Genomic DNA, 14,437 nt, shown 5'->3' on the forward strand with positions numbered 1-14,437 from the left:
GATGCTCCAAAAACATGTAAACTCAAGGTGTGAGAAGAATGAAAGATTACATGATGTAGGGAGAAGGGCCAACGTCCGCTATGATGGGAGAAGGCCAATGATAATGCAGAGGATAACCAGAAAGCAGGGAAATGATATGAAGATGCAGAGGAGCAAACCGTGATATGAGTAGGCAGTTATTCAGATCATAGTTTGTGGCTCACAGGTAGCATGAGGTGAGGAACTGACGTTACTGTGACGTCACCCACTGGTTTGGAACTGCCGTTTTGAAGCCTCGAGTTTAGAGATTTGACCGTCACCATCTTGGAGTTGACAGTCGTCATGATTGATTTGTGGAGCCAGGAATGACCATATTTGGACGAGAGAGAGGAGCTGACCATAGCGCTAGCTGCTAGCTTGGTTAGCATGGTGCATATAATCTATGGATAACAGCGATAAGCTAATGCTAATGCTAATTTCAGCTGGCGAAAAAAGACGTAAAACCATTGAAATAAGATGTACTCACCAGAGAAACAGAACGTCCGAGTCTTTAGAGGATCTTTTATCACAACCAAACGCTGAACAAAACTTTTTTTAGGGGATCAAATGTTACAATCGACTTTCATTAACTGAAACGCACTGTGAAATAGCAGCAGCTAAACCTATAATCTGTGAATTTGGGTTACGTCATGGTTACGTTACTTAATCAGCGTTGTCACTGGTGGCTACTTGTCAATCACAACGTAGCCACGCTCTAAAGCTGCTTTATCGTCTATTTACTCAAAATGAGACTAGGGCTGTACGATTAATCTAATTTTATTTTCGATTACGATTTTTGCTTCCAACGATTATGAAAACAAGATAATTGACATAAAACGATTATTGTTTATTATTGTCATCTCGTAATGATGCTCTCGTTTTGTCTTGTGTTGCAAATCTAGCAAACCTCTTTCCTTTACAGCGGTGCGCTTTCGCCCCTCACCGCGTCCGACAGGCGTTGAGCGTCTCCGTCCACAGACTAACCTGCCTTCACCAGGCTGACTGACAGCTGAAATTTACTGAACCAACATAGTCTGCATGTGGGCTCCACGGGAAGAAATCAAGTGTTTGTACTTATTGATTCATTGGTTTTATTTCCTCGCCCACTGTAGCGAGTGAATCTGCCTGTAGTGAAACCGGGGCTAACCGGTGTTTCCTCCGCAGGCCCCACTTCACTCATCTGCCCGACAGACCCGCTGCTTCTTCCCACTTTAACCTGAATAACAAACCGGGGCTCGGTGCTCCGGTTGGATCCAAACGTTATTGATAAGTTAATCTGATGCACTGATTGCCGTGTGCAGGACTCTATGTGCTCTGTATGGGCTGATTTATATCCTGAGTGCTGTATGCTCTTTCCTCCTACTTCCTCCTGATTAAAAAATTAAGCAGAGATGCAATAGAGAGCGCAGGCACCACATAACAGTATAAAATGCCTGAAGGGCATGTTATGAAGTTCTAGTTTCACTGCTATGACTATGTGCTGGACTTGTTCACGCAGAACCCGCTGCAGGTGATCGATCAGAATCACGCAGATGTCTTGAATTGGTATGGATTTATTGTCACCATCACAACCACAATCCTTGTACAACAGTCTGATGACTCAGTGGTTCTGAATAAATCAGAATAAACATGTCAGATATCCACATGAAAGTATAACAGGCTAATGTAGACATGGTAAACTATATTACTTTCTGAATGTATAAATTTCCACTATACAAGACAACACAACTGGCAAACAGCTGGTAAATAATGTGGCCATGTATTAAACAAGCATAGCTGAGGCTGAAGCAGCATATTCCCTCTAACAGTGAGTTAATGTCCATCAGCAGTGCAACACCGCCATCTATTGGCCAGTAGTAGACATGCATGACATCAATCCGGGGGCTGAACGAGCTGCTAAACTGCACGGGTTGTGCGCGCCCGTTAATTAACGAGCGGACCTACAAATGGCCGTTCAGTCCGCTATTCTATCGTTAATATAGTAAATATTACACAACAAAACCCAAACATAAAGGCCTAACCGTATGCTTGAGGCATGATGCCTATTAACATCTAGTAAATGTGGGTAACAGTAGCTGCTAATATGAAGCTACACAGTTGGCAGATTACATGAATATGAGCCCCTTTAGATCGGCTAACATAGAAACAATTCACTAACGAACAGCAACTATAACAACATGCTCAAACTGGTCACTCACTTGCGCTAGACGCATTTAGCGCCAGATGACTGTTAGTACAAAGCAAAGTCCTTAATCCCAAAGAGCGTCTGATGCGTGGCAGATTCCAAACTACCATCCTGAGGAAAACTGCGGGTCTACCTAGTTCAGTTCTGATGAGCCCCAAAGTCCATGTCACGTGATGCAGAGTTCAGGTGGGGGGAGAGAGGGGGCATTATGTAGTGACAGTGTTGCTGCTAAATAGGGCCTTTTGGACAGGACAAATACATAATGCAATGCGTACGTGACCCGATGCGTATGTACCGACCAACATGCTGAAATACATAACAGAGATGCATTAACTAACTGATGAGCGAGAGAAAAGCCTGTATGACTGAATGAGTTGAACGTGGTGTGTTCGCTTATTGTTTGAAATTCACTTCCTGATTCGCGTGCTGAAATGCCTTGACGGTGATACGTCCACTTGATATAGGTCTACATAACCTACTGAATACGCTTATAGCAACGTTGCATGTTTAAATGAGGAAAGAAATAAGGTAGTAGCATTATGAATGTTAGAGTTCTGTCGTTTACGAGCGTACCTGAAGCCCCCATACACTGACCAGGTGAAGGAGAGCCAGAGTAGGGGTGGTCTGGTTGATATTTGACTGAAGTAGAGAGGTTGACTGAGAAACTCTGAAATGGAGCCGGACTCCGCTGGAGCAACTTTGCCGGTCGCTTGCTTTGCGGGGTTCGGAGTGCCGTCGTGAGGAGTTGCAGAGGACAAGCGAGCGGCTTTGAAGCCGCCGCTTGCGTGAGTAACAGAGTGACCTATTGACCTAGTGACCGATACAACGACCTGCATGACGACGGAAGCATACAGCAGCATGACCACTGAGTCGCGATGATTGCGCTGAAATGACAACTGACAGCAACAGAGAAGGGAAGTTAGAGATCGTGGAGGAATCTGATTTCATGACAAGAGTAACTCCCCTAATCAGCTGATGTGAAAGCGGGAGAAACAGGGGAGCAAGAGGAGAGGGAATGAATGAATGGTTAAAGAGAGTCTTCCTGACTGAGTTTACGCTAAACTCCATAAGACAACTTCCTTATCAGTGCTGAAAATGTAGAGGTTCATTGATAAACACACTGAAAGGCACCAGAGACAGTCTGTCTTTCTGTATCTGTATGTCTGAAGTCTTTGAAGCCATAAAAAAGTCTTGAAGGTTTGATATTTAAAAGGTCAAGACCAGGCGAGTCTTCAGCTGTACTGCAGAGACTGTGTGTTGTCACTAAACTAAAACGTATGACTCATTACATTTTCTTTGGCTGATTCTTCCTCACCTCTGACAACATTGTCAGAGTATTAGGAAAACCCATCTCTCATGACTCTACACATATTGTCCACTCTGTTAATACTATTAATATTGTTCTATTTGTTAATGAGAACCTGTGTTTGTAAAGGCCACCTTCAACATCTGTAATTAATTCAGGTATTTAATCTCTACAACTTTCTCAACTAAACAAAACCACCAGATAAAAGAGCAGTTATGAATGTTACAAATGTATTATTGATACCCATGTTGCACAAGTTTGACATTCACAAAAGAAAATGTGACTTATAAAACCTAATTATGAAACAAAACATCATTAATGAAGAATTCCAGTGAGTTAACACACACTTATTCATCTTCAATACAGGAGAAGCTGCTGAAAGGAGATGGCAAGGTAAGATAGAACATTTTCACATTGGTCACCTATTTGTCTTTAATAATTTTAAAGACATATCTGACCAACATTTGTTTGAACAGCAGCAGTTAAAAAACTTCTAATATGGATTCACTGTGTGATAGATGCATCATGGTTGTGACAATTCTTTATTTATTTCACAGAGTATCTAGAAAGGCTGGATGAGGGTAAGAACAACTTCTTTTTTTTCTTGAACTGTTATAACTGCAGTAAACTAGAAGTTTGACTGTCTGACAGATGTATTGTGGTTGTGACAATTCTTTTATCATTTAATACTGATCTCAACAATTTCTGAGGTCCATAAAACATCCACCCAGGACCTGGAAACTCTCAATCTATTTAATGGAAATATGTCAATAATTAGTTTATTTTTTAGTGTCAAATCACAAAAAAGAAAGAAAACAATTACAGAAAGAGAAAATAATAACAAGATACATTATATTAAACATACATGATACTATTCAGTTATAGGAGTGGCAAAAATTGGATTTAAGAGGTGAAGCGTCGACCATGAACAACAACGTCCCTGATTCATGTTTGATTAGGGACCTTTATTGATTGTTGTTCTCCATCTCTCTCTGAATGTAAATGAAATTACAGGACTTCTTTATCTCTTGTGCTTAGTGGCAACATCAGAAGACAACTTCCTAATCAGAGCTGAAAATGTAAAGTAGAGGTTCATTGATAAACACACTGAAAGGCACCAGAGACAGTCTGCCTTTCTGTATCTTTTTTTATTAGTTTATTTGTTAGGGACGATGCAAAAAACATTGTAACAGGTTAAAGTAACATGAAACAGATGTGTTGCATATAGCATTTCTAGCCAAGGCTAATTTGCAACCCCCGTCCCTGGTTAGGCTTCTCCTGTTAACAATAGTCATAACATATCATTACCAGAAATACATTAATTAAATAAAGCTCATAATAAATAATGACATTCTCATTAACAACAGTATTTACATCACATAATCAATTTACATGTGTTGCATATATGTGCACACGTGTATGTTCCTTAATTCATGGCAATGATGTATTTATGTGCATAATATTTATTGGTGTATGTGTCTGTGTATATAAATGCATAACCTATATCAGTGTGCGTGTATGTTTATATGTATCTGTTCCTCTATCTGTTTGTACATGTCCATGTACATGTGTAGCAGTGGTGTACTCTCTCTTGCGTTGTGTTAAGGATGATACGCACGCAGTCGCTTCTCAGCTCTGTCCCGGATTTATTCTGGTAACAAACACAGTGGCATTAGCTTTGCACAGCCAACTCTCACAGCAACAGTTGCAGAAAATATACACTGAAACAAAACAAAATAATTACTCGCTGCCGATATCCAGGTGCATCATGAGCAGTAGCTACAAGCTAACATTGAGCTAGCAAGATCACCGATAACCGGTTCAATAAATTGCTATACGTATATTACACACATCCACATTGTTACCAACACTTGTGGTTACTGAAAGCTTATCTCAACATATCATTCAAATAACACACACTTTTACCCATAAAACAAAATTATAAAATATATGAACGGAGCTTAGTACAAATCGACCTACCACGGGCACCGGGCATAGCAGACTGGTGACTGAACACGGGGTGCACCTGCAAAGTCTGCAAGGGCCTGTTCAAGGGGCGTTCAAGTTCACACTCAAAAATAAGACTCTGTAGTAGCTTACACATTGTAAGAGTAACAAAGTAAATAACATAATATTAAAAGAGTTGGGTAACTAATAATAAATTAGATTCAGTGCGTATTCAAAACAAAACCTGGCAAGATGGTTAGTTATGGCAAGTGGAATCACTAACACTGTTACACATGCACATGTGCATGATCATAGATCAATGATAGCAGATTTGGTTTTGTTTCAGCCAATGTTTCACCTTTTCATTAAATGTTTTCAGATCAGTTTGTATTTTTATTTCTGTTGGTAGGGCATTCCAAAGATGTATCTCTTTTACTGAAAATTTGACTGACTGAAAGTAGTTTTGCTCTGTGCCACCCTGCAGTTGCCATTTGCTGATCCCCCTGTTGATTCTATTGGTGTTTATTTTTGTTACATATTGACAAAATACAGCTGGGGCAAGATTATTCACACATTTAAAATCAGTTTGATAAAAGTACTTGATAAAGCTGTCATAACTAAGCAACTTGTACTTTTCCAGAATTATAAAGTGGCGCCATTTCATTTGTTTTTGGTCCATTATTTTCAATGCTTGTTTGTATAGTGATGTAACAGGTTTAACAGTTGACTGTGAAGTCTGGCTCCATACAGTAACACAATGGGATAAAAAAATATCATGACATGTAGAAACAGTTGAGCTGCCTTAAAGTGTATGTAATGTTTGTAATCTGTATGTCTGAAGTCTTTGAAGCCATAAAAAGCCTTGATGGTTCGATATTTAAAAGGTCAAGACCAGGCGAGTCTTCAGCTGTACTGCAGAGACTGTTAATATTATTATATTTGTTAATGAGAAGCTGTGTTTGTAAAGGCCACCTTCAACATCTGTAATTAATTCAGGTATTTAATCTCTACAACTTTCTCAACTAAACAAAACCACCAGATAAAAGAGCAGTTATGAATGTTACAAATGTATTATTAATACCCATGTTGCACAAGTTTGACATTCACAAAAGAAAATGTAACTTATAAAACCTAATTATGAAACAAAACATGATTAATGAAGAATTCCAGTGAGTTAACACACATTTATTCATCTTCTATACAGGAGAAGCTGTTGACAGGACACGGCAAGGTAAGATAGAACATTTTCACATTGGTCACCTATTTGTCTTTAATAATTTTAAAAACATATCTGACCAACATTTGTTTGAATAGCAGCAGTTAAAAACTTCTAATATGGATTCACTGTGTGATAGATGCATCATGGTTGTGACAATTCTTTATTCATTTCACAGAGTATCTTGAATGGAAGAGAAAGGGTAAGAACAACTTTTTGTGGTTGTGACAATTCATGTATCATTTAATACTGATCTCAACAATTTCTGAGGTCCATAAAACATCCACCCAGGACCTGGAAACTCTCAATATATTTAATGGAAATATGACAATAATTAGTTTATTTTTAGTGTTAAATCACAAAAAAGAAAGAAGACAATTACAGAAAGAGAAAATAATAACAACATACATTATATTAAACATACATGATACTATTCAGTTATAGGAGTGGCAAAAATTGGATTTAAGAGGTGAAGCATCAACCATGAACCACAACGTCCCTGATTCATGTTTGATTAGGGACCTTTATTGATTGTTGTTCTCCATCTCTCTCTAAATGTAAATGAAATTACAGGACTTATTTATCTCTTCTGCTTAGTGGCAACATCAGAAGACAACTTCATAATCAGAGCTGAAAATGTAAAGTAGAGGTTCATTGATAAACACACTGAAAGGCACCAGAGACAGTCTGCCTTTCTGTATCTGTATGTCTGAAGTCTTTGAAGCCATAAAAAAGCCTTGAAGGTTCGATATTTTAAAGGTCAAGACCAGGCGAGTCTTCAGCTGTACTGCAGAGACTGTGTGTTGTCACTAAACTAAAACGTATGACTCATTACATTTTCTTTGGCTGATTCTTCCTCACCTCTGAGAACATTGTCAGAGTATAAGGAAAACCCATCTCTCATGACTCTACACATATTGTCCACTCTGTTAATACTATTAATATTGTTCTATTTGTTAATGAGAACCTGTGTTTGTAAAGGCCACCTTCAACATCTGTAATTAATTCAGGTATTTAATCTCTATAACTTTCTCAACTAAACAAAACCACCAGATAAAAGAGCAGTCATGAATGTTACAAATGTATTATTAATACCCATGTTGCACAAGTTTGACATTCACAAAAGAAAATGTAACTTATAAAACCTAATTATGAAACAAAACATGATTAATGAAGAATTCCAGTGAGCTAACACACACTTATTCATCTTCAATACAGGAGAAGCTGCTGAAAGTGAATGGCAAGGTAAGATAGAACATTTTCACATTGGTCACCTATTTGTCTTTAATAATTTTAGAGTATTTAACATGACAATATTTTAAATAATGTTCCGTTTTCATGCCTCCAGCACTTTAAATTAATGAATATATAATCTTTTACAAGCAAAAACCAGTGTTTCAAATGCATTCAATGTACTTTTTTTAATTGCTGAATTTTAAAAATCAATTAAATCAAAAAGTCTCAAATTGGACACATTGTTAGTTGTTGTTGATTTAGTAATGTGATGTTTTCCTAACAGACAAATGAAGTTTTACAGTCATCAATCATACTGCTGTTAGTTTTAACAGATACAATTAAAACATGTATTCTGACAAATAGATTTATTTTCAACTAAATACTGACAAAGACATATCTGACCAACATTTGTTTGAATAGCAGCAGTTAAAAAACTTCTAATATGGATTCACTGTGTGATAGATGCATCATGGTTGTGACAATTCTTTATTTATTTCACAGAGTATCTTGAATGGAGGAGAGAGGGTAAGAACAACTAATTTTTTTTCTTGAACTGTTATAACTGCAGTAAACTAGAAGTTTCACTGTCTGACAAATGTATTGTGGTTGTGACAATTCTTAATTCATTTCACAGAGCATCTTGAATGGTTGGATGAGGGTAAGAACAACTTCTTTTTTTTCTTGAACTGTTATAACTGCAGTAAACTAGAAGTTTGACTGTCTGACAGATGTATTGTGGTTGTGACAATTCTTTTATCATTTAATACTGATCTCAACAATTTCTGAGGTCCATAAAACATCCACCCAGGACCTGGAAACTCTCAATCTATTTAATGGAAATATGACAATAATTAGTTTATTTTTTAGTGTCAAATCACAAAAAAAAGAAAGAAGACAATTACAGAAAGAGAAAATAATAACAACATACATTATATTAAACATACATGATACTATTCAGTTATAGGAGTGGCAAAAATTGGATTTAAGAGGTGAAGCGTCGACCATGAACCACAACGTCCCTGATTCATGTTTGATTAGGGACCTTTATTGATTGTTGTTCTCCATCTCTCTCTGAATGTAAATGAAATTACAGGACTTCTTTATCTCTTCTGCTTAGTGGCAACATCAGAAGACAACTTCCTAATCAGAGCTGAAAATGTAAAGTAGAGGTTCATTGATAATCACACTGAAAGGCACCAGAGACAGTCTGCCTTTCTGTATCTGTATGTCTGAAGTCTTTGAAGTCATAAAAAAGTCTTGAAGGTTTGATATTTAAAAGGTCAAGACCAGTCGAGTCTTCAGCTGTACTGCAGAGACTGTGTGTTGTCACTAAACTAAAACGTATGACTCATTACATTTTCTTTGGCTGATTCTTCCTCACCTCTGAGAACATTGTCAGAGTATTAGGAAAACCCATCTCTCATGACTCTACACATATTGTCCACTCTGTTAATACTATTAATATTGTTCTATTTGTTAATGAGAACCTGTGTTTGTAAAGGCCACCTTCAACATCTGTAATTAATTCAGGTATTTAATCTCTATAACTTTCTCAACTAAACAAAACCACCAGATAAAAGAGCAGTTATGAATGTTACAAATGTATTATTAATACCCATGTTGCACAAGTTTGACATTCACAAAAGAAAATGTAACTTATAAAACCTAATTATGAAACAAAACATTATTAATGAAGAATTCCAGTGAGTTAACACACACTTATTCATCTTCAATACAGGAGAAGCTGCTGAAAGGAGATGGCAAGGTAAGATAGAACATTTTCACATTGGTCACCTATTTGTCTTTAATCATTTTAGAGTATTTAACATGACAATATTTTAAATAATGTTCCGTTTTCATGCCTCCAGCACTTTAAATTAATGAATATATAATCTTTTACAAGCAAAAACCAGTGTTTCAAATGCATTCAATGTACTTTTTTTAAATTGCTGAATTTTAAAAATCAATTAAATCAAAAAGTCTCAAATTGGACACATTGTTAGTTGTTGTTGATTTAGTAATGTGATGTTTTCCTAACAGACAAATGAGGTTTTACAGTCATCAATCATACTGCTGTTAGTTTTAACAGATAAAATTAAAACATGTATTCTGACAAATAGATTTATTTGCAACTAAATACTGACAAAGACATATCTGACCAACATTTGTTTGAATAGCAGCAGTTAAAAAGCTTCTAATATGGATTCACTGTGTGATAGATGCATCATGGTTGTGACAATTCTTTATTCATTTCACAGAGTTCCGAAAAAGGCACGATATGGGTAAGAACAACTTTTTTTTTTCTTGAACTGTTATAACTGCAGTAAACTAGAAGTTTCACTGTCTGACAGATGTATTGTGGTTGTGACAATTCATGTATCATTTAATACTGATCTCAACAATTTCTGAGGTCCATAAAACATCCACCCAGGACCTGGAAACTCTCAATATATTTAATGGAAATATGACAATAATTAATTTATATTTTCGTGTAAAATCACAAAGTTTAAAAAGAAAGAAGACAATCACAGAAACACAAAAGAATAACAACATACATTATATTAAACATACATGAAACTATTCAGTTATAGAAGTGGCAAAAATTGGATTTAAGAGGTGAAGCGTCGACCATAAACCACAACTTCCCTGATTTATGTTTGATTAGGGACCTTTATTGATTGTTGTTCTCCATCTCTCTCTAAATGTAAATGAAATTACAGGACTTCTTTATCTGTTGTGCTTAGTGGCAACATCAGAAGACATCTTCCTAATCAGAGCTGAAAATGTAAAGTAGAGGTTCATTGATAAACACACTGAAAGACACCAGAGACAGTCTGCCTTTCTGTATCTGTATGTCTGAAGTCTTTGAAGCCATAAAAAAGCCTTGAAGGTTCAATATTTGAAAGGTCAAGACCAGTCGAGTCTTCAGCTGTACTGCAGAGACTGTGTGTTGTCACTAAACTAAAACGTATGACTCATTACATTTTCTTTGGCTGATTCATCCTCACCTCTGAGAACATTGTCAGAGTATTAGGAAAACCCATCTCTCATGACTCTACACATATTGTCCACTCTGTTAATACTATTAATATTGTTATATTTGTTAATGAGAAGCTGTGCTTGTAAAGGCCACCTTCAACATCTGTAAGTAATTCAGGTATTTAATCTCTACAACTTTCTCAACTAAACAAAACCACCAGATAAAAGAGCAGTTATGAATGTTACAAATGTATTATTAATACCCATGTTGCACAAGTTTGACATTCACAAAAGAAAATGTAACTTATAAAACCTAATTATGAAACAAAACATGATTAATGAAGAATTCCAGTGAGTTAACACACATTTATTCATCTTCTATACAGGAGAAGCTGCTGAAAGGAAATGGCAAGGTAAGATAGAACATTTTCACATTGGTCACCTATTTGTCTTTAATAATTTTAGAGTATTTAACATGACAATATTTTAAATAATGTTCCGTTTTCATGCCTCCAGCACTTTAAATTAATGAATATATAATCTTTTACAAGCAAAAACCAGTGTTTCAAATGCATTCAATGTACTTTTTTTAATTGCTGAATTTTAAAAATCAATTAAATCAAAAAGTCTCAAATTGGACACATTGTTAGTTGTTGTTGATTTAGTAATGTGATGTTTTCCTAACAGACAAATGAAGTTTTACAGTCATCAATCATACTGCTGTTAGTTTTAACAGATACAATTAAAACATGTATTCTGACAAATAGATTTATTTTCAACTAAATACTGACAAAGACATATCTGACCAACATTTGTTTGAATAGCAGCAGTTAAAAAACTTCTAATATGGATTCACTGTGTGATAGATGCATCATGGTTGTGACAATTCTTTATTTATTTCACAGAGTATCTTGAATGGAGGAGAGAGGGTAAGAACAACTAATTTTTTTTCTTGAACTGTTATAACTGCAGTAAACTAGAAGTTTCACTGTCTGACAAATGTATTGTGGTTGTGACAATTCTTAATTCATTTCACAGAGCATCTTGAATGGTTGGATGAGGGTAAGAACAACTTCTTTTTTTTCTTGAACTGTTATAACTGCAGTAAACTAGAAGTTTGACTGTCTGACAGATGTATTGTGGTTGTGACAATTCTTTTATCATTTAATACTGATCTCAACAATTTCTGAGGTCCATAAAACATCCACCCAGGACCTGGAAACTCTCAATCTATTTAATGGAAATATGACAATAATTAGTTTATTTTTTAGTGTCAAATCACAAAAAAAAGAAAGAAGACAATTACAGAAAGAGAAAATAATAACAACATACATTATATTAAACATACATGATACTATTCAGTTATAGGAGTGGCAAAAATTGGATTTAAGAGGTGAAGCGTCGACCATGAACCACAACGTCCCTGATTCATGTTTGATTAGGGACCTTTATTGATTGTTGTTCTCCATCTCTCTCTGAATGTAAATGAAATTACAGGACTTCTTTATCTCTTCTGCTTAGTGGCAACATCAGAAGACAACTTCCTAATCAGAGCTGAAAATGTAAAGTAGAGGTTCATTGATAATCACACTGAAAGGCACCAGAGACAGTCTGCCTTTCTGTATCTGTATGTCTGAAGTCTTTGAAGTCATAAAAAAGTCTTGAAGGTTTGATATTTAAAAGGTCAAGACCAGTCGAGTCTTCAGCTGTACTGCAGAGACTGTGTGTTGTCACTAAACTAAAACGTATGACTCATTACATTTTCTTTGGCTGATTCTTCCTCACCTCTGAGAACATTGTCAGAGTATTAGGAAAACCCATCTCTCATGACTCTACACATATTGTCCACTCTGTTAATACTATTAATATTGTTCTATTTGTTAATGAGAACCTGTGTTTGTAAAGGCCACCTTCAACATCTGTAATTAATTCAGGTATTTAATCTCTATAACTTTCTCAACTAAACAAAACCACCAGATAAAAGAGCAGTTATGAATGTTACAAATGTATTATTAATACCCATGTTGCACAAGTTTGACATTCACAAAAGAAAATGTAACTTATAAAACCTAATTATGAAACAAAACATTATTAATGAAGAATTCCAGTGAGTTAACACACACTTATTCATCTTCAATACAGGAGAAGCTGCTGAAAGGAGATGGCAAGGTAAGATAGAACATTTTCACATTGGTCACCTATTTGTCTTTAATCATTTTAGAGTATTTAACATGACAATATTTTAAATAATGTTCCGTTTTCATGCCTCCAGCACTTTAAATTAATGAATATATAATCTTTTACAAGCAAAAACCAGTGTTTCAAATGCATTCAATGTACTTTTTTTAAATTGCTGAATTTTAAAAATCAATTAAATCAAAAAGTCTCAAATTGGACACATTGTTAGTTGTTGTTGATTTAGTAATGTGATGTTTTCCTAACAGACAAATGAGGTTTTACAGTCATCAATCATACTGCTGTTAGTTTTAACAGATAAAATTAAAACATGTATTCTGACAAATAGATTTATTTGCAACTAAATACTGACAAAGACATATCTGACCAACATTTGTTTGAATAGCAGCAGTTAAAAAGCTTCTAATATGGATTCACTGTGTGATAGATGCATCATGGTTGTGACAATTCTTTATTCATTTCACAGAGTTCCGAAAAAGGCACGATATGGGTAAGAACAACTTTTTTTTTTCTTGAACTGTTATAACTGCAGTAAACTAGAAGTTTCACTGTCTGACAGATGTATTGTGGTTGTGACAATTCATGTATCATTTAATACTGATCTCAACAATTTCTGAGGTCCATAAAACATCCACCCAGGACCTGGAAACTCTCAATATATTTAATGGAAATATGACAATAATTAATTTATATTTTCGTGTAAAATCACAAAGTTTAAAAAGAAAGAAGACAATCACAGAAACACAAAAGAATAACAACATACATTATATTAAACATACATGAAACTATTCAGTTATAGAAGTGGCAAAAATTGGATTTAAGAGGTGAAGCGTCGACCATAAACCACAACTTCCCTGATTTATGTTTGATTAGGGACCTTTATTGATTGTTGTTCTCCATCTCTCTCTAAATGTAAATGAAATTACAGGACTTCTTTATCTGTTGTGCTTAGTGGCAACATCAGAAGACATCTTCCTAATCAGAGCTGAAAATGTAAAGTAGAGGTTCATTGATAAACACACTGAAAGACACCAGAGACAGTCTGCCTTTCTGTATCTGTATGTCTGAAGTCTTTGAAGCCATAAAAAAGCCTTGAAGGTTCAATATTTGAAAGGTCAAGACCAGTCGAGTCTTCAGCTGTACTGCAGAGACTGTGTGTTGTCACTAAACTAAAACGTATGACTCATTACATTTTCTTTGGCTGATTCATCCTCACCTCTGAGAACATTGTCAGAGTATTAGGAAAACCCATCTCTCATGACTCTACACATATTGTCCACTCTGTTAATACTATTAATATTGTTATATTTGTTAATGAGAAGCTGTGCTTGTAAAGGCCACCTTCAACATCTGT

General features: G+C 35.6%; 2 long non-coding RNA genes across 2 annotated transcripts; one reads left to right on the forward strand and one right to left on the reverse strand.

Moving 5' to 3' along the window:
* Positions 1 to 896: 896 nt before the first annotated feature.
* Positions 897 to 2,304, reverse strand: LOC137177259 (uncharacterized). Its single transcript, XR_010926039.1, has 2 exons — positions 2,217 to 2,304; positions 897 to 1,627 (listed from the first exon to the last, which is right to left on the reverse strand). It is a non-coding gene; the product is annotated as an uncharacterized lncRNA (long non-coding RNA).
* Positions 1,624 to 8,567, forward strand: LOC137177254 (uncharacterized). Its single transcript, XR_010926034.1, has 6 exons — positions 1,624 to 4,090; positions 6,661 to 6,687; positions 6,851 to 6,874; positions 7,891 to 7,917; positions 8,410 to 8,433; positions 8,543 to 8,567. It is a non-coding gene; the product is annotated as an uncharacterized lncRNA (long non-coding RNA).
* Positions 8,568 to 14,437: the final 5,870 nt, after the last annotated feature.

The sequence above is a fragment of the Thunnus thynnus genome, chromosome 24 (assembly GCF_963924715.1).
Source record: "Thunnus thynnus chromosome 24, fThuThy2.1, whole genome shotgun sequence".
NCBI lineage: Eukaryota > Metazoa > Chordata > Actinopteri > Scombriformes > Scombridae > Thunnus > Thunnus thynnus.